This window comes from Apodemus sylvaticus, chromosome 4, assembly GCF_947179515.1.
Source record: "Apodemus sylvaticus chromosome 4, mApoSyl1.1, whole genome shotgun sequence".
NCBI lineage: Eukaryota > Metazoa > Chordata > Mammalia > Rodentia > Muridae > Apodemus > Apodemus sylvaticus.
The window spans coordinates 118,679,863-118,701,422 of record NC_067475.1 but is presented as its reverse complement, the minus strand read 5'-3'; the positions used below and the strand labels follow the sequence as shown (position 1 = coordinate 118,701,422).

General features: G+C 39.2%; 1 non-coding gene and 1 pseudogene across 1 annotated transcript; one reads left to right on the top strand and one right to left on the bottom strand.

The window, feature by feature from the left end:
- LOC127683698 (iron-sulfur cluster assembly enzyme ISCU, mitochondrial-like) overlaps positions 1–17,988 on the bottom strand; it is a 45,140-nt pseudogene extending 27,152 nt beyond the window's left edge.
- Positions 1,068–1,174, top strand: LOC127683822 (U6 spliceosomal RNA). Its single transcript, XR_007977624.1, has one exon. It is a non-coding gene; the product is annotated as a U6 spliceosomal RNA (small nuclear RNA).
- Positions 17,989–21,560: the final 3,572 nt, after the last annotated feature.

Here is a 21,560-nt window from a genome sequence, read left to right as displayed (position 1 = left end):
CTCTACTTTTTACATTTTGCTCTTCATTCCTTTTACTTTATTACAATTAGCAAGATTGACCCATATATCCACTCCAACAATAAACAAATTTATATTTTCCCATCTGTTAACAGAGCTAATCAGTCTCCCTATAGGCACATAAGATTTGCAACATTATATTATCTGTGTGGACCTGTTATTCTAAGATTCTAAAGGCATTCTCCCCTAGGTAACTATCCAAATCAAGAGATTTACTACAAATCAAGAAATTTTGTTTTCAAATGAAAATGTAAAGAAAATGAAAAAAAGATGTCTAATTTGTTTAAAGAGCAGCACCATATGGGAAATGTATTAAGGTATGGAGCAATATTATACTTTTGTTAACATTTATTTGGCAGTATGATTAGATTTGGAACTGTCTTAAATGAAGCATTTTGGATTTTGTGTGTCAAATGCAGCATTTCAAAAGATGTCTCAACAAATTCCCTCAGAAAAGTAAAGAAGATGATTGAAAAGAATAATGAGTATATTCATGTGCAAAGTTTCATACTGAGTCATTTCAAATTCTGTGGTGTTTTAAGCTTCCTTTTCTCTTTTTAAAAAATATTTCTTGGTTAACATTCATTAGATATACCCCTGCTGATAGCAGAAAAAGATTTAACAGACATTCTCCCTCTCTGGGTGAGAAAGAATATAACAGAGTTAAAATAGCCCTAAACTAGTGATGCAAAAACATACTTTTTTTTCAGGTCTACTGCTTATTAAAGTCACATTACCAAATGAGATGTACATTAACATGCTCTATAAATACATTTGCATTTACCCATTTAATAGTTGAAAAAAATGCACATGGTGAATATGAAAAGCAATTTTATGTAGTTATTTCTGTATAAATACATAGTACATGGATATATATATATATATATATATATATATATATATATATGATACATATTTGTACCATTAATCTGAAAAGGTCAATATTAAATTTATTATCAATAAACTGATCCTAGTTCCCAGCATTTATAATCATATGCTGAAGAATCTCAATGACAAATGACAAAGAAACTATTTAAAATCTGCTTTGAGTGCTCTCTTAGACAGTACATATACTAAAATTGTAACTATACAGAGAAGATTGACATGGCCCCTGCGCATGTATGACACACAAATTTCTGATGTGTTCTATATTTTTCTGGCATCAGTGGGAGTGGAAGCCCTTGGTCCTGCGGAGGTTCAATGTCCCAGCATAGGGGAATGCTGGGACAGTCAGAAGGGAGTAGGTAGGTGAATGGGTGGATGTGGGGAGAGCAAAAAGGGGGAATGGGATGGGGAATGACATTTGAAATGTAAGTAAATAATGTAACTGATAAAAATAAATAAATAAAATCTACCTTGATATAAAAAGTCATGACTTGCTTTATAGATCTTTTGGGGGAGGATAACATGGGATTTCATCATATCCTATAAAGATCATTGCCAACTTTACTTTAATCATTAAAATTCCTGTAAGTCTATATGTGTTATGATTAATCTACAGCTATATTTCTCCTTTAATCTCTCATCAAAGATTTACTTCTACATAGTATTTAGTTCTCATCTAAAATGTATATTTCATTCATCTTTTGCTCTTTTCTCCTTTGCTAGAAATTACTTTCTCTCTACCTGTTTCTTCCTCTTTTACTATTACCATTGCAATGTTCCAACTTTTAAAATGATGTTTTTTAATACATGATATTTGTTTTCTTCCATCACAGTCTTGTACCCTGAGGTAACATTTCACATCTCTACCAGCAATTCATGAATCACAGTGATCTAGCACCTACCCCAGCACTGCTGGGGAATTTATGAAAAGATGTAAATGTTGGATTCAGTGGATTTATTCTTATCTAGCATAAATGTGAGGTGAATTTAAGCCCCTCTTCTTATACATTCTGCATCCATACAAACAAGGACTGTGTACCTTCCTGGTTATTCTTACTTTTGTTACTTGCCTAGATTCTAATTTCTTCATGGGAATGATGTTTGCTGGTGGTGGTTTTGTATTTTGGTTTGGTTTGGTTTGCTTTGCTTTGTTTTTTCTTAACTAACTCTTTAGGGAACTAAAATCAACCCCTTGTATTTTGGAAACAGACTTTTACCTACTAAATCTCCTCGCTGTCTAGACCATACAGTACAGTTCTCGATTCTAGTGAGTATATGTCCAAAAGAGTACTAAATATTTCCACTGGATTTCCTAGAAACATATTGAGTACACCAATGCTGAGGTCCAACCCTCCATTTTCTCTTTGCATTTGCTGCTCTGGAATTTTTTATTATTATTATTTCTAAGAAGAAATCTGAGAGTAAATCATTCCCTGTCCCATGTTTCCACACTAGCCTGGATAAATCCTGTCACTGACATTTCTTTCTTATTTATCATAAACATCCACTGTTCTTTCCGTTTACACATCAACTTAAACTTAACCTAATTATATATTTATTATATTCATACAAAATCTGTATGTTTGCTATACAAAATCTGTTGGTCTGAGGTCGCCACTACCTTGGCTCCTGTAACAGAGCAGCCAGCTTAGCCAGGTACGCAGAGAAAACCAGAGTGAAGGATCTTTTGGGACACAGCCCGCCTGGGTTCCTTCTGCATGTGGGAGCTGGTGGCTCTGCAGCTGCCTGGGCGCATGTCCTGAGGAGAAGTGTATGACCTGCAGGGAGTTCCACAGTTAAAGGGAGCCCTGTGGTCTGAGGTTGCCACCATCCTGGCTCCTGTGACCAGGTGGCCAGCTTGGCCAAGTACACAGGGAACACTAGAGTGAGAGATCACTTGGGACCCAGGCCAACTGGGTTCCTTCTGCACGCAGGAGTTGGGCAGTTCTGCTGCTGTCTGGGCACATGTCTTGCATGTGGGCACATGTCCTGAAGGAGAGCAAACATGTTGGGAGTCCCAAAGATAGAGGGAGCACTGCGGTCTGAGGTCCACACAATCTTGGCTCCTGTGAGAGAGCAGCCAGCTCAGCCAGAGACCTGTGCCACATCTGACATGGGGAAGATCCCACTTCCTGATACGCTCTAGAGAACCAGCAGGAGGAGGTTAATCTCCACTTTCCCATTCCACCAGATGTGGTAGACCTGTGCCACATGTGGCAGAGGGAAGATCCTACTTCCTGATACTCTCTCGAGAATGGACAGGAGCAGGTTATTTGATAGAAGCAGGGCATTCGAGAACCAGAATCAGCAAAACATTTGAAATCTGGCAGCAAGCCTTGTCCTGGGCCATTTGCCCTGCAGACTGATTTGTGCTTGAAGGAGGTCCTCACAGCATCCACCATCTTCACTACCAGGCAGACCAGACAGGCAATGCTAGGTACACAGAGGCAACCCTAGTATAGCATTGCTTGGGACAAGGCACACCAGGGCTCCAACAGCACCCAAGAGTAGGGCAGCACATCAGCAGTCTGTGCCAGGGGAAACCCAGTTATCCAGTGGTACAGAAAGAGTCTTACAGGATCACAAGAGGTTCAAGCACCAGACAGTAACAGCAGCACCAACCAAAGATAACCAGATGGCAAAAGGCAAACGTAGGAACTTTACTAACAGAAATCAAGGCAATATGGTAGCTTCTGAGCCCAATTCTCCAACATCAGCAAGTCCTGGATACCCCAACACACCAACAAAAAAATTTTGGATTTAAAATCACTGGTCATGATGTTGTTAGAGGAACACAAAAAGGACATCAATAAATCTTGTAAAGAAACACAGGGGAACATGAATAAATTAGAAGCCCTTACAATGGAAACACAAACATCACTTAAAGAAATTAGGGAGACAGCTATCCCACTCCTGGGTATATAACCAGAAGGTGCACCTACATGTAATAAGGACACATGCTCCACTATGTTCATAGCTGCCTTATTTATAATAGCCAGAAGCTGGAAAGAACCCAGATGTTCCTCAAAAGAGGAATGGATACAGAAACTGTGTTACATATGCACAATGGAGTACTATTCAGCTATTAAAAACAATGTATTAATGAAATTTTTAGGCAAATGGATGGAACTAGAAATGTCATCCTGAGTGTGGTAACCCAGCCACAAAAGAACACACATGGTATGCACCCACTAATAAGTTGATGCTAGTCCAAACGCTAAAAATAAACAATTTACAATTCACCCAGCACAGGAAGAGCAAGAAGAAGGAGGACTTAAGGGAGGGTGCTTTGATTCCTTTGAAAAAGGGAACAAAATACTCACAGGAGAAATAAGGGAGGCAATGTGTGGAGCAGAGTCTGAAGTAAAGGCCACCCAAAGACAGCCCTACCTGGGGATTCATCCTATAAACAGTCACCAGATCCTGACACTATGACAAGAAGCATGTACCAAAAGGAGCATGCCATGGCTGTCTCCAGAGGGGCCCTGCCAGAGCCCTATTAAAACAGAGGCAGAAACTAGCAACCAACTATTGGACTGGGCTTGGGGTCCCCAATGGAGGATCTGGAGGGTGGTCCGGAGGAGTTGAAGGGGTTTACAGATCCATGGGAAAAACAATGACTTCGGACACCCAGACACCCCAAGACTCCCAGGGACTGAACCATCAGCTAAGGGATACACATGGTTCCAGCCAAAACTGTGGCAGAGGAATGCCTTGCTGGGCATCAGTGGGAGGAGTGGTCTTTGGTCAGGTAAAGGGTCAATAGAGGCCCCAACAAAGGGAAACAGACAGGGGATTAGGGGTGGGGGAGAGGTGGGAGTGTGTTGGGTAGAGGGGCATATACATGAGGCAGGGGGTGGGAGGAGGGGTAGGGAATCTTTGGGGAGGGGAGATTTTGGGAGGGGGGAAATTGGGAAAGGTTTTACCCATTGACAATGTGAATGAAGAAGATACTCAATTTAAAAAGAAAAAAGAAAAAGACATAGTAGGAACCATAAAAAAAAAAAAAAGAAAAGAAATTAGGGAGAATTTGGGTCAACAGATAGAAGCCAATAAAGAGGAAATGTAAAGATCACTTAAAGAAATACAGGAGAAATTAGGTCAACAGGCAGAAATCATGAAAGAGGAAACTCAAAAATCTATTAAAGAAGTAAAGGAAAACACAAACAAGTGAAGGGACTGAGCAAAACCACCCAGGATCTAAAAACAGTTGTAGAAACAGCTAAGAAATCACAAAGGTAGATATCTTTTAGACAGAAAACCTTGACAACAAATCAGGGGCCATAGATGCAAATATTAATAACAGAATACAAGAGATAGAAGAAAGAATCTCAGATGCTGAAGATAACATAAAAACCATTGACTTAACAGTCAAAGAAAATGCAGAAAACAAAAAGCTTGTAACCCAAAACATCCAGGAGATCCAGGACACAATGAGAAGACCAAACCTAAGGATTATAAGTATAGATGAGAGTGAAGACTTACAACTAAAATGGCCAGCAAAATGTTCAACAAAATTATGGAAGAAAACTTCCCTAACCTAAAGAGGGAGTTGCCCATGATTATACAAGAAGCTTACAAAACTCCAAACAGACTGGACCAGAACAGAAATACCTCCCTTCACATAACAATCAAAACCCCAAATGCACTAAATAAAGAAAGAATATTAAAAGCAGGAAGAGAAAAAGGCCAAGTAACATAAAGGAAGACCTATCAGAATTTCACCAGACTTCTCACCAGAGACTATGAAAGCTAGAAGATCCTAGGCAGATCTCATGCAGACTCTAAGAGAACACAAATGCCAGCCAAAACTACTATACCCAGCAAAACTCTCAATCACCATAGATGGAGAAACCAAGATATTCCATGATAAAACCAAATTTACACAATATCTTTCCACAAACCCAGCCCTACAAAGGATAATAGGGGGAAAATACCAATACAAGAAGGGAAACTACACCCTGGAAAAAGCAAGACAGTAGCTTTATTTCATCAAACCCAAAAGAAGATAACCACTCAAATATAAAAATAACATTAAAAATAACAGGAAGTAATAATCACTATTACTTAATATCTCTTAACATCAATAGACTCAATTCCCCAATAAAAAAGACATAGACTAACAGACTGGATACATAAACAGGACCCTACATTTTGCTGCATACAGGAAACACACCTCAGTGTCAAAGATAAACCCGACCTCAGAGTAAAAGGCTTGGAAACAATTTTACAAGCAAATGGTCTTAGGAAACTACCCAGAATAACCATTGTCATACCAGATAAAATCGACTTTTAACAATAAAGTCATCAAAAGAGACAGGAAAGGACACTTTTTAATGGTCAAGGGAAAAACCCACCAAGAAAAACTCTAAATTCTGAACATCTATGCTCCAAATGCAAGGGCACACTCATTTGTAAAAGAAACTTTACTAAAGCTCAAAGCACACTTTGCACATAACACAATAACCGTGGGTGACTTCAACACTCCACTCTCAATGGATTGATCAGGTAAACAGAAATTAAACAGGGACACAGTGAAATTAATTGAAGCTTTGTATCTTTTAGATTTAACAAATATATATAAGACATTTCATCCTAAAGCAAAAGAATATACCTTTTTCTCAGCACCTCATGGTACCTTCTCCAAAATCGATCATATAATTGATCACAAGACAGACCTCAACAAATATAAGAAGATCGAACTAATTCCATGCCTCCTATCAGATCACTATGGAGTAAGAGTGGTCTTCAATAGCAATAAAAACAATATAAATCCTACATACACATGGAGACTGAACAATACTCTACTCAATGATACCTTGGCCAAAGAAGAAATAAAGAAAGAAATCAAAGACTTTTTAGAATTTAATGAAAATGAAGGCACAACATACCCAAATCTATAGAGCACAATGAAAGCAGTGCTAAGAGGAAAACTCATAGCCCTGAGTGCCTTCAAAAAGAAAGGGAGAGAGCATACTCTAGCAGATTAATGACACATGTGAAAGCTCTGGAACAAAAAGAAGCTAATTCATCCAGGATGAAACTGATAGAAAAGAAACTGCGGAAGATCCTTGAGGACATGGACACAGGGGAAATGTTCCTGAATAGAACACCAATAGCTTATGCTTTAAGATCAAGAATTGACAAATGGGACCTCATAAAATTACAAAGTTTCTGTAAGGCAAAGGACACTGTCAAAAGGACAAATCAGCAACCAACAAATTGGGAAAAGATCTTCACCAACCCTACATCTGACAGAGGGCTAATATCTAATATATACAAAGAACTCAAGAAATTAGATTCCAGAGAGCCAAATAACCCTAATAAAAAGTGGGGTACTAAACAAAGAATTTTCACCTGAAGAACTTCGGATGGCTGAGAAGCATCTTTAAAAATGCTCAACATCATTAGTCATTAGGGAAATGCAAATCAAAACAACCCTGAGATTTCACCTCACACTAGTCAGAATGGCTAAGGTTAAAAACTCAGGAGACAGCAGGTGTTGGCAAGCATGTGGAGAAACAGGAACACTCCTCCACTGCTGGTGGGAATTCAAGTTGGTATAACCACTCTGAAAATCAGTCTGGCAGTTCCTCAGAAAACTTGGCATGACACTTCCGGAGGACCCTGCTATACCACTCCTTGACATATACCCAGAGGATTCCCAGCATGCAATAAGGACACATGCTCCACTATTTTCATAGTAGCCAGAAGCTGAAAAGAACCCAAATGCCCCTCAATGGAGGAATAGATACAGAAAATGTGTGGTATAATTACACAATGGAGTACTATTCAGCAATTAAAACAATGAATTCATGAAATTCTTAGGCACATGTTTGGATCTGGAAAATATCATACTAAGTGAGGTAGCCCAGTCACAAAAGAACACTCATGGAATGCAATCACTCATAAGTGGATATTAGCTCAGAAGTTCTGAATACCCAAGACACAATTAACAGATCAAATCATTCCCAAGAAGGAAGAAGTGGGCCCTTGTCCTGGGAAGGCTTGATGCAGCTTTGTAGGGGATTACCAAGACAGAGAAATGGGAGGGGTTGATTGGAGAATGGGTGGAGTGAAGAGGGCTTATGGACTTATGGGGAGGGGGGAACAGGGAAAGGGGAAATCATTTGAAATGCAAACAAAACCTGTTTCTTCTATTATAAAATAACTGTATTTTATTTAAAAAAATGAACAACATTTTTCCTTCTATGTGTCCTTAACAATGTCAGAAACACACACACACACATACACACACACACACACACACACACACACACACACACACCTAAGATTCTTAATCAGCTTGGTATGGAGAGCTAGAAAGCTTTCCTATACTACAGTTATAAGTATGCCTCTCCTTTTTTTTTTTTTTCATTCCTATGGCTAGAGAAGCAGGAACTCCAAAAAATGTTCCATGGTGCATAAATAAATGAATTAGCATTTATTTTTGTGGAGGATAATGTGATTCACTGCTTGTAATGAGAATAAGTGCGCCATCATCAAAATATACTCTAATACATTTTCATGGAGAGTTGTGAGCATTCTAGTGACTGAGTTCTTCCAGATGGTTGGAACTGGAGACTGCCTTCCAGTTCTATCTGTCACATTGCCTATGATCAAATTATCACATAAGTTTGTTTCTGAATTAAAACATGACCCTCAGCTATAGGTTTTGTTGAAATCATAAACAATCCTCATCCTGTCTAAACAATCATACATCTACCTTTATACTAGGTGTATCCCTGAGGATGTCACTGCTTTCTCTTATGAAAGTAGTTTTTATGGGGTATTTTTCATCATTCTACATAGGTTAAAAAAAAGATGAGTCTACCATAAAATATCAGAGTTGAATATTGAATTTTTTTCTCAAATAAGAAATGGCAATTTATTTTTGTGACATGCACAAAAAAATGTTATTTAAATTAGCATAGTTCCCCTTATAAAGAACTGAGGCTTGTCACAGTCCACTATTCTTTAATCAGTCCATTGATTTCCTGGTGAGAGTAGAACTTGTTTTGAAGTATCTGTAGTCCAAAAAATCTGGTATGTCCTTAGACCTGGTGAAGTCTTTCCTTCTCTCTTGAGTCTGAAACCCTGGAATTTAAATCTTATTATAGTCTTCAGATTGTGGCAGCTATTGTGGAAAAATAGAGGTTTGTAACACTGCCTGGGGTTTAACGGCAGTTGAAAGAGTGCAAAAGCCAACTCTTCCAGTTGTCTATCAAATAAAGGACACGATACATAGTAACAAGTGAGTTTAGGCATGTTAGGAGAGGATATTTTACATACATTCTCAAATGGTATCCTAAGAATATTGCCCTTAAATAGAACTCATGGAGTTTCCCCTGAAGGCTATGGGCATGCACTCTAGGAAATGTAATTAGACAGTTAAAGGTTAAAGCACAGGCAGGAGGATTGCTGTCAGAGTATATCTTTCTGTAAAACTGATACAAAGCAATCTAGTAATTCTAAAATTCAAACAAAAACCCACACAGGCAGAAAATGCTACTATAAAACTTCATTTACAATGGTTTCATTAGAGAGTACCCCCGAAGCATAAAGATTTACAGAAATTACTATATTTAAGGTATACTGGAAAGCTCAAATATTACACATCAAGAAACTTTTTACTAGATGTCTAACAGCAAATCATTATCGTTTGAAAGAACAAATGCACAAATGTGTAGATGGAAAATGGTTCTGCAAATATATTCCAGGTTTGAAAAATATGATGCAAACCTAAGGAAAAATAAATTCATAATTTGAAGAAAATATTTCAGTTACTTTTTCTTCCAGATCTTTCTTTTCATTGATAATATATACAGTAATACATTGTTTATCTACTGAATTATTTGATCTTCAAAGTGCCATAAGATATGAACTACCTGTGGGTTGGAGAATAGCCTTCTGTCCACGGCTGTAACTTATTATAGCAATGGGAGTTTCATGTCTTCTCCTGACAACTGAACTGGTATCTTGGAGTAGAGCTTCTTAGAAAGCCCCGGAAACTGTTGTTCTGAGAATAAATGTCCTCAGTGTCATAGTTACAGGTCATGTGCATAGTTCCAGGTCATGTCTACAATGGAAGACTGAACTCTGAGAGGTTTAGGGTCTGAGATACGAATGTAGAGACAAGATTCTTGGCCAAAATCTGCATATTCCATCTTATTTCAGGGTCTCACAGTCAAAGTGAGTTCTGAAACAGCACTATAGATCCTCAGAGATAGAGCATTTAAATGTCTTCAGAACTTTGCAACTCCAGGTAGTACTCAGCACTGTCTAGTCTTCTACCACAACACATAAAAGCCTCTTTTCAAGCTAACAAAAAGGACTCTGACTCTTACCTTTAGCTTTTCACTATCCCTACAAGCTCTGAAGGCAACTTGACAGTAATCAGCCAATGCCACTAATTTGGGAGGTTTTGTTCATTTGTATCTTTCAGATGCCTGAATTCTCTCACTTTCCAGAGCTCTCTTCTCCACAGGAATATATATTTTTAAGGTTAACTAATGTTGGAGCATTTGTCAGTTGTACTATCAACCCTCCCCAGGAACATGTCACATGGTAATCTCACTGTATTATTTCAAGAAGATCATAAATTCTAGGTTTTCTGGGATTGCCTTGATTCATCCTGTGGTCTGGGCATATTTATTTATTTTTTTTTTGCATTCTTTATTTTATTTATTTTTTGCATCCTTTATTCTTTTTTTTGCATTCTTTATTCTTTTTTTTTATTCGATATAATTTATTTACATTTCAAATGACTTCCCCTTTTCTAGCCCCCCCACTCCCCGAAAGTCCCGTAAGCCCCCTTTTCTTCCCCTGTCCTCCCACCCACCCCTTCCCACTTCCCCATTCTGGTTTTGCTGAGTACTGTTTCACTGAGTCTTTCCAGAACCAGGGGCCACATCTCCTTTCTTCTTGTACCTCATTTGATGTGTGGATTATGTTTTGGGTATTCCAGTTTTCTAGGTTAATATCCACTTAATAGTGAGTGCATACCATGATTCACCTTTTGAGACTGGGTTACCTCACTTAGTATGATATTCTCTAGCTCCATCCATTTGCCTAAGAATTTCATGAATTCATTGTTTCTAATGGCTGAATAGTACTCCATTGTGTAGATATACCACATTTTTTGCATCCACTCTTCTGTTGAGGGTTACCTGGGTTCTTTCCAGAATCTGGCAATTATAAATAGGGCTGCTATGAACATAGTAGAACATGTATCCTTATTACATGGTGGGGAGTCTTCTGAGTATCTGCCCAGGAGTGGTATAGCAGGATCTTCTGGAAGTGAGGTGCCCAGTTTTCGGAGGAATCGCCAGACTGATTTCCAGAGTGGTTGTACCAATTTGCAACCCCACCAGCAGTGGAGGAGTGTTCCTCTTTCTCCACACCCTCTCCAACACCTGCTGTCTCCTGAATTTTTAATCTTAGCCATTCTGACTGGTGTAAGATGAAATCTTAGGGTTGTTTTGATTTGCATTTCCCTAATGACTAATGAAGTTGAGCATTTTTTAAGATGCTTCTCCGCCATCTGAAGTTCTTCAGGTGAGAATTCTTTGTTTAACTCTGTACCCCATTTTTTAATAGGGCTGTTTGGTTTTCTGGAGTCTAATTTCTTGAGTTCTTTATATATATTGGATATTAGCCCTCTATCTGATATAGGATTGGTGAAGATCTTTTCCCAATTTGTTGGTTGCTGATTTGTCCTCTTGATGGTGTCCTTTGCCTTACAGAAACTTTGTAATTTTATGAGGTCCCATTTGTCAATTCTTGCTCTTAGAGCATACGTTATTGGTGTTCTGTTCAGAAACTTTCTCCCTGTACCGATGTCCTCAAGGGTCTTCCCCAGTTTCTTTTCTATTAGCTTCAGAGTGTCTGGCTTTATGTGGAGGTCCTTGATCCATTTGGATTTGAGCTTAGTACAAGGAGACAAGGATGGATCAATTCGCATTCTTCTGCATGCTGACCTCCAGTTGAACCAGCACCATTTGTTGAAAAGGCTATCTTTTTTCCATTGGATGTTTTCAGCCTCTTTGTCGAGGATCAAGTGGCCATAGGTGTGTGGGTTCATTTCTGGATCTTCAATCCTGTTCCATTGATCCTCCTGCCTGTCACTGTACCAATACCATGCAGTTTTTAACACTATTGCTCTGTAGTATTGCTTGAGGTCAGGGATAATGATTCCCCCAGATTTTCTTTTGTTGCTGAGAATAGTTTTAGCTATCCTGGGTTTTTTGTTGTTCCAGATGAATTTGATAATTGCTCTTTCTAACTCTGTGAAGAATTGAGTTGGGATTTTGATGGGTATTGCATTGAATCTGTATAGTGCTTTAGGCAAAATGGCCATTTTAACTATATTGATTCTACCGATCCATGAGCATGGGAGGTTTTCCCATTTTTTGAGGTCTTCTTCCATTTCCTTCTTCAGAGTCTTGAAGTTCTTGTCATACAGATCTTTCACATGTTTGGTAAGAGTCACCCCAAGATACTTTATACTGTTTGTGGCTATTGTGAAGGGGGTCATTTCCCTAATTTCTTTCTCAGCCTGCTTATCCTTTGAGTATAGGAAGGCCACTGATTTGCTTGTGTTGATTTTATAACCTGCCACTTTGCTGAAGTTGTTTATCAGCTGTAGGAGCTCTCTAGTGGAGTTCTTTGGGTCACTTAGGTAGACGATCATGTCGTCTGCAAATAATGAAAGTTTGACTTCTTCCTTTCCAATTTGTATCCCTTTGACCTCCTTATGTTGTCGAATTGCCCGAGCTAGTACCTCAAGTACAATATTGAAAAGATAAGGAGAAAGGGGGCAGCCTTGTCTGGTCCCAGATTTCAGTGGGATTGCTTCAAGTTTCTCTCCATTTAGTTTGATGCTGGCTACCAGTTTGCTGTATATTGCTTTTACGATGTTTAGGTATGGGCCTTGAATTCCTGTTCTCTCCAAGACTTTAAGCATGAAGGGATGCTGAATTTTGTCAAATGCTTTTTCAGCATCCAATGAAATGACCATGTGGTTTTGTTCTTTGAGTTTGTTTATGTAGTGGATTGTATTGATGGATTTCCGTATATTGAACCAACCCTGCATTCCCGGGATAAAGCCTACTTGATCATGGTGGATGATCGTTTTGATGTGTTCTTGGATTCGGTTGGCAAGAATTTTATTGTGTATTTTTGCATCGATGTTCATAAGGGAAATTGGTCTGAAGTTCTCTTTCTTTGTTGGATCTTTTTGTGGCTTTGGTATCAGCGTAATTGTGGCTTCGTAGAAGGAATTGGGTAGTGTTCCTTCTGTTTCTATTTTGTGGAATAGTTTGAAGAGTATTGGTGTTAACTCTTCTTTGAAGGTCTGGTAGAATTCTGCACTGAAGCCATCTGGTCCTGTGCATTTTTTGGTTGGAAGACTTTCTATGACTCCTTCTATTTCTTTAGGCATTATGGGACTGTTTAGATGGTCTATTTGGTCCTGATTTAATTTTGGTATTTGGTATCTGTCAAGGAAATTGTCCATTTCCTCCAGATTCTCCAGTTGTGTTGAGTACAGGCTCTTGTAGTAGGATGTGATGATTTTTTGGATTTCCTCAGTTTCCGTTGTTATATCTCCCTTTTCATATCTAAGTTTGTTAATTTGGATTCTTTCTCTGTGCCCTTTGGTCAGTCTGGCTAAGGGTTTATCTATCTTGTTGATTTTCTCAAAGAACCAGCTCCTGGTTTTGTTGATTTTTTGTATGGTTCTCTTTGTTTCTACTTGATTGATTTCGGCCCTGAGTTTGATGATTTCCTGCCTTCTACTCCTCCTGGGCGAAATAGCTTCTTTTTGTTCTAGGGCTTTCAGGTGTGTCATTAAGCTGGTAATGTATGCTCTCTCCATTTTCTTTTCGGAGGCACTCAGGGCTATGAGTTTTCCTCTTAGCACTGCTTTCATTGTGTCCCATAGATTTGGGTATGTTGTGTTTTCATTTTCATTATGTTCTAAAAAGTCTTTAATTTCTTTCTTTATTTCTTCCTTGACCAAGGTATCATTGAGTAGAGTATTGTTCAGTTTCCACGTGTATGTGGGTTTTCTGTTGTTTCTGTTGCTATTGAAGACCACTTTTACTCCATAGTGATATGATAGGAGGCATGGGATTAGTTCTATCTTCTTATATTTGTTGAGGTCTGTCTTGTGACCAATTATATGGTCAATTTTGGAGAAGGTACCATGAGGTGCTGAGAAAAAGGTATATTCTTTTGTTTTAGGATAGAATGTTCTATATATATCTGTTAAATCTAATTGGTCCAAAGCTTCAATTAGTTTCATTGTGTCCCTGTTTAGTTTCTGTTTTCCTGATCGGTCCATTGAGGAAAGTGCAGTGTTGAAGTCACCCACAATTATTGTGTTAGGTGCAATGTGTGCTTTTAGTTTTAATAAAGTTTCTTTTATGAAAGAGGGTGCCCTTGCATTTGGGGCATAGATGTTCAGGATTGACAGTTCTTCTTTTTGTATTTTTCCTTTGACCAGCAAGAAGTGTCCCTCAGGGTCCCTTTTGATGACTTTGGGTTGAAAGTCAATTTTATCTGATATTAAAATGGCTACTCCAGCTTGTTTCCTGAGACCATTTGCTTGTAAAATTGTCTTCCAGCCTTTTACTCTGAGGTAGTGTTTGTCTTTGACACTGAGGTGTGTTTCCTGTAAGCAGCAAAATGTAGGGTCCTTTTTACGTATCCAGTCAGTTAGTCTGTGTCTTTTTATTGGGGCATTAAGTCCATTGATGTTAAGAGATATTAAGGAATAGTGATTGTTACTTCCTATCATTTTTGACGTTATTTTTTAAATTTGAATGCTTAACTTCTTTTGGGTTTGATGAAAGGTTACTATCTTGCTTTTTCCAGGGTGAAGTTTCCCTCCTTGTATTGGTGTTGTCCTCCTATTATCCTTTTTAGGGCCGGGTGTGTGGATAGATATTGGGTAAACTTGGTTTTGTCATGAAATATCTTAGTTTCTCCATCTATGGTGATTGAGAGTTTTGCTGGATATAGTAGTTTTGGTTGGCATTTGTGTTCTCTTAGAGTCTGCATGAGATCTGCCCAGGACCTTCTAGCCTTCATAGTCTCAGGTGAAATGTCTGCTGTGATTCTGATAGGTCTTCCTTTATATGTTACTTGGCCTTTTTCTCTTACTGCCTTTAGTATTCTTTCTTTGTTTAGAACATTTGGTGTTTTGATTATTATGTGACGGGAAGTATTTCTGTTCTGGTCCAGTCTGTTTGGAGTTCTGTAGGCTTCTTGTATATTCATGGGCATCTCTCTCTTTAGGTTAGGGAAGTTTTCTTCCATAATTTTATTGAAGATATTTGCTGGCCCTTTAAGTTGTAAATCTTCACTCTCATCTATGCCTATAATCCTTAGGTTTGGTCTTCTCATTGTGTCCTGGATTTCCTGGATATTTTGGGTTACAAGCTTTTTGCATTTTGCATTTTCTTTAACTGTTGAGTCCATGGTTTCTATGGAATCTTCAGCATCTGAGATTCTTTCTTCTATCTCTTGTATTCTGTTGTTGATATTTGCATCTCTGTCCCCCGATTTCTTCCCAAGGCTTTCTATCTCCAAAGTTGTCTCCCTTTGAGTTTTCTTAGTTGTTTCTACTTCTGATTTTAGATCCTGGATGGTTTTGCTTAGCTCCTTCACTTGCATGTTTGTGTTTTCCTGTAATTCTGTAAGAGATTTTTGTGTTTCCTTTTTCATGACCTCAGCCTGTTGACCAAAGTTCTCCTGTATTTCTTTAAGAGATTTTTGTGTTTCGTCTTTCATGACCTCAGCCTGTTGACCAAAGTTCTCCTGTATTTCTTTAAGTGTTTTTTGCATTTCCTCCTTGTTGGCTTTTGTATTCTCCTGGATTTCTTTCAATGATTTTTGTGTTTTCCTTGCAAGGGCTTCTAACTTTTGATCCATTTTCTCCTGAATTTCTTTAAGTATGTCCTTCATGTGTTCCTGTACCAGCATCATGACCAGTGATTTTAAATCCAAATCTTGTTTTACTGGTGTGATGGAGTAACCAGGACATGTTGGTAGAGGAGAATTGGGTTCAGATGTTGCCATATTGCCTTGATTTCTGTTAGTGACGTTCCTGCGTTTGCCTTTTGCCATCTAGTTCTCACTGGTGTTAGTTTGTCTTGTCAGTGCTGGACTCATCAGTGCAAGCTGCCCCTTCCCAGTTGGCCTCTGGTGCACAGCTTACCTCCTGCACTGCTTGTAGACACGGTGCTGCTGCCCAGGCTGTTCAGATCCCAAAGCAGGCACCAGAAGGTTCCCGCTGAGGCCCGCTGAGGCCCGCTGGATTCACTGGAGCACACTGACTTCTCCCAGCTGGCCTCCCGGAAGCCCAGCTAGCCACTTGCAGGACTTGGAGACTCTGGATCCGGAAGCGGAGGGAGTAGAGCTGAGGGCTCCCGCCTGAGGCCTTGCCCCAGATTGTGTCTGTGGAACAGATGGAGCCCGTGTGCACCCCCAGGGAGTGCCGATGGTGTATGCTGCTGTGATCTCTCCTGTGTTCCGCTCACTCCGATGGGCAGCCGATCCGCCAACCGGGCTGTCGCACACAAGGTTAGCCTGGCTGCCCAGTCCCTGAGTCCAGGCAAAAGCCTGGGAGGCCAAGGTCCGAGCAAAGTTCCCCTAGGACTATGACTGTTAATTGGGTCTGCCAGGTGACTAGGATGGCGGGCGTGCATGCCCGCGCTCCCTGAAAGCTCCGGGAGAGTCTGCTGTGCTAACAATCCCCTGGGCGGGTTGACTCACAGATGGCCCACCAAGCCGCCCAGTCCTTGGGGTCAGTCCTGTGCCTTTTGGGGCCTAGACCCCTGCTTTGTTAGCCTCAGGCTATGCCTGTTACAGGTCTGCCCGCCAGCGCTCTCTGTCGTCCTGCAGGCAAAATGGCGGCGGCGCGCGCACAGGCCTGGGCAAAAAAAAACCCTGGCTGGGTTGGCACCCCGATGGCCCCCCGACCAGCCCAGGGCCTGGGTGCAGGCCAACGCCCGTCGGGCTCAGACCACCGCGGTGTTGGCCTCGGATTATGTTTGTGTACCTCAGTCTGTCCGATCCCCGGAGTCCGGAACCAAGATGGATGCACCTCTCCTGACTGGTGGGAGGCCGAGTTCTGAAGTGGCCTCCGTGCAGGAAAGGCGCGGCACAACTGCAGCTGCTTGCCGCCCGGCTGGTCAGCGAAGGTCAGTGGTTGTGGGCGCAGGGCCTAACTGGTCCCTGTGTCGCCCTGGCTCCACTGCTGATGGCCCTTCAGCTGGACCAGCTACTGCTGCACTGCCGCCGCCGCTGCCGCCGCCCCGCCGCCGGAAGTCCTGGGCATATTTATAAACAGCATTTTCTTTTATTCTGAAGACTCTATACCTGGATAAGAAATTTATAGTCATTTGGATTTACATGCATAGCTTTGCTTATTATTCTCACTACTATCACAAAACATCTGAAAAGTTACCTTAAAGGAGGACAATTGTATTTTGGCAGAAAGTTTCAAACAGATTTCAGCCCATTGATGTAGAAACAGACTAATAGTCCAACACAGCACCTTAAAGGGGGAGATTTCAAATACAAACCATAGCAGCTTCCATCTCTCTGCACCTTCCTCTTATTGAAGATCTATACTCTTTACTCTCCTGCTAACAATGCTATTGTTCAAAGTATGTTCCATGTCAGAAAAAAAATATTTTAAAAACATTGCCTTGTGTCATTCATTCAAAGCAGGCATAGTTCTCCCAGGCATGTAAACCCATCATCCTACTATGGAAAAAGTTCACTTGGCATTTTCAGTTTGATGGTGGAGTAGAACTTCAGACTCCTTTATAACTATAGACTTTACACACGAGTAATATTGCTTATGGGGGACCATTTGGACAATCTTTCCTTAGCTCTTCATTTTTAAATGAAGGACGTAGTTTCAAGATGTTTGTCCCTTTATCTTTACTTTTCATGGATGCCATAAATCCCAAATCATCATACTAGGACATTCCTATCTGTAATAATACCTGAAATTCCAATGAAGGTCTCCATGGTAGCTTTGCTGTTCTCATTTCCTTGGGCATTGCCCATGGCCTGTGATGAGTCATGAAAAGACGAGGTTGATGAATTTGAAAGGAAAGTGGTTTAAAGTGCATTTACATCTTTCTATGCTCTTCTCCTTTAAGACAGATGTCAATAGGACATCAACGTCTATGTAGGTAACCGATCATAGAACCATGTCCACAAGATTCAGCAAACCAGAGTATTTCTATGTTCTCTATGGTAAGTGAAGTGTCACATGACAGAACAGTTGAGGCAATTACTAGTAGGGTAGCATGATTCCTAGTTACTTTTGAATTTCATGCCATTTTACAGTGATTTTTTCCATTTTCTCTTTTCTTTCTTTCTTTCTTTTTTTTTTCCTAGTAGCTGCAATGGAGTGTTATCTATGACCTAAAGCTTTAGTTGCACCATAACACAAAAGGGAGTTTTAGAATACTTTCAGTGTAAAATAGATCTTTATGACCATGTGAGGCAAAGAGTCTTTAAAATTTCCTACAGAGAAAATAGTCATTTGAGTTCCATTGCATTCAGCTGTTTGCTTTTTACTGCTCATTCAAAGTCCGTGCAACCCTTTGACTTTCTTTAAACCAGCAGAGAGATTTTACAGCATGTAAAAAAAAAGTAACTTGCTTATTTGATTAGGTACTGCTACCCACAAGGAGCTTTCAGAATACTAGGTAGACAGGAGTGCATCCCTAGGTATCCAGGCTACACTGACATCCTCCTTGGAAAGCCCTTAGGTACTCCTGACATCATTTTGTCATTCTGCCATTGTCTGCCTTAGTACAAGAAATTGAAATGTACACTGTATAAATGCTTAGTTTTAGTGCATTTATACCATGGCGGAAACAGCACTTGGGGTTCAGGTATAAAGTCTGCTGAGATTCACAATTGCATGCAAAGCAACAAGAATAATCAAACTTTGGCTCATGAATGTTATTCTACAAAAAACTCACCAATAATATATCTTCCAAAGAGCTTAAAATGTAATTTGTTTTTATTAATATTGGAAATGTTCAGGCAATATTATTTAAGCAATGAAAAAAATGTCCACATTCTGTGTATTTATTTGATACTCAAAGGCTGTCTAAAAAACATGTACACTGGCAACAATTCCTCTTGCCATGAAATAGAGAAAAATAAAATGGTGCATAAATAATATAATTTACTCTAGCATATTATAGATTCCCCAGAAAAGTCTGTCTTAGATAAAAGGAGTCTATTACCAGCATTGTTTTGCTCTACATATTTGTTGTACCTTTGGCTTATGAGAAGTTATTTTGGGAATAGATGGGCAAAATCTTCCAGATCATTGCTGCTTACCTCATTTTGCAAAGATTAGCAGAAAGAGAGAGTGTGGATTATATTACATATAATCAAAGCACTTTTAGTCACTTTTTCACCATTGTGAGCAACATACCTAATAAAACAATTGAAAGGGTGGGGTGTTTGTTTTGACTGATCATTTTCTGACTGGTCCAGTCTATCATGACAGAAGACATTGAGAAATTCATGGTTGTGTGAGTATATGATGCAGGGTTGTTCACTGGAGTCTTTCTTAGGGTAACGATCGCTGTGATGAAATACCACAAGCAAAGTAACTTGGAGAGTGTTGTAACAGGATGCAAGAATGGAGCACTGTGAGAAGAGTTCTAAACACTTGCGAGAAAACTCCAAGAAAGCACAAGAGAGTCTGAGACTTTAGCTTCTTCAAAAACATGAAATTTTTCTGGATGTCAAGGATAAGAGTAAGTCTATTTCATGTTATTCATCATACTATTGTTATTACATTACATAGTAGTAGTAGTAGTAGTAGTTGTTGTTGTTGTTGTTGTTTATATGCCTTTATAGAAAAATATGTTTTTGCTACCTACAGTTTGTCTGACATGTGATTGTATATTTTACTTGTGATTGTTTACTGCTGTGACTCTTCATAATATTTAATGTATCAACTGTCTGTTGTTCTAAATAAATTTGGTTATTGCATAAGATTTTTAATATACCTTGTTTATCAGATCTAGTCTTCCAAATTTCAGGACCTTTAGAGAGGAAGGCAGGGGAGGAAAGGGTTTATTTCATTCACAGTTTCATGTAACAGTTCATCAACAAAAAGCAATGTTAACAGAAACTCACACAGGGCAAGAACCTGGAGGCAGGAGCCAATGCAGAGGCCATGGAGGGGTGGTGTTTACTGGCTTGCTTCCCACGGCCTTCTCAGTCTGCTTTCTTTTGGAACCCAAGACCAACAGTCTAGACCACAACCACAATGTGCTAGTCCCTCCTCTATCAATCATAATTAAGAAAGTCCCTCACATTCAGATTTGATGAAGGCAGTTGAAGCTCTCTCCACTCTGGTGACTCTAGTTTTTGACAAATTGACAGAAAACTGGCCAGAGGAACGTAGTAACAGAACAGGAAGCTGAGACAACTACCAGAGACACAACTAAGGTTATAGCCTTCAAAGCCCAGGCCCTGGTGATGTAAATTCAGGACTGAGGTCCCACCCTCTTGTGGCTACATATTGTCCAGAAATAGCATCAACAGCTGGGAAATAAGTGTTCAAAACTTAGACTTGTGGGAGTTAGTTAACACTGAAAATATAACAAGCCACTTCCAGAAATAAAGGGAATCGTCATTTAGTCTATGTAGAAGTTTATCTTAGAAATTATGATAGATTGTTTTAGGAATCTCTAACTATTCTCATTAATTTTACCCAAATTTAGATTTCCTAAATTATAAAGAATGTAAATGTGGTTGCTTTTATATTGTTTTGTCATTATAATTATCAAAATAACATGTACTAAAATAGATTACTATTTAACCTAGTTGCATTATTTTTAAAAAAATCATTTAAATATAATCACAGACTATTTAGTACAAATTGATTGATGTACTAAAGAGCACTGACTTTTATTTTGTGACTTATCATCATGAACAGATTGTTCAGCCAAATCATCCTTACACATATAAAGTAAATTTAAATAAAACTTAGATGTTTATGTGGGTATTCTTATTTTACATATAACAAAAAAGTCTTTATTATAACTAGAACAGCATTGGTCAATTACCTCCATGTATTTTCCAGTATAGAAATATTCTTACAAAAATAGAAGGTTATGTTAGAAGTTAGGCTCACACTTGATTCAGGTCTAATGCGTCTCATTCGTTCCTTTGCTTTGTGTCTGCAATTCTTCTTTCTCTAGTTACTCTTACAGACCTTTATAGGTATTATTTTACCTGCAGCCTTCTGACTTTGTTGTAACTACTGTGGAGAAAACAATACAAATAAACTTTAAGGTGGGGAATAATTCATTAAAGCAGACTTGAACTCATACAGAGGCTGTAACCTGATGCAAGTGTTAAGAGCCCCAGAGAAAAAGAACATGTGGAATTGCCATTAGATTCCTCAGAACGTGGAAACATGACTACATATGCCAAGATCTCTGACGAGAAGCAGTCTTCAACGGCAAGCTGTCTGGCAGACATGGTTTTATTTTTATAAATTTTACAACTCTTGCTTAAGACTCAACTGTTTCAAGACCTAGATTTCTTATGATCCCACAGTGAAAATACTGGTTTTTGCCCCTTAAAAACTGGAT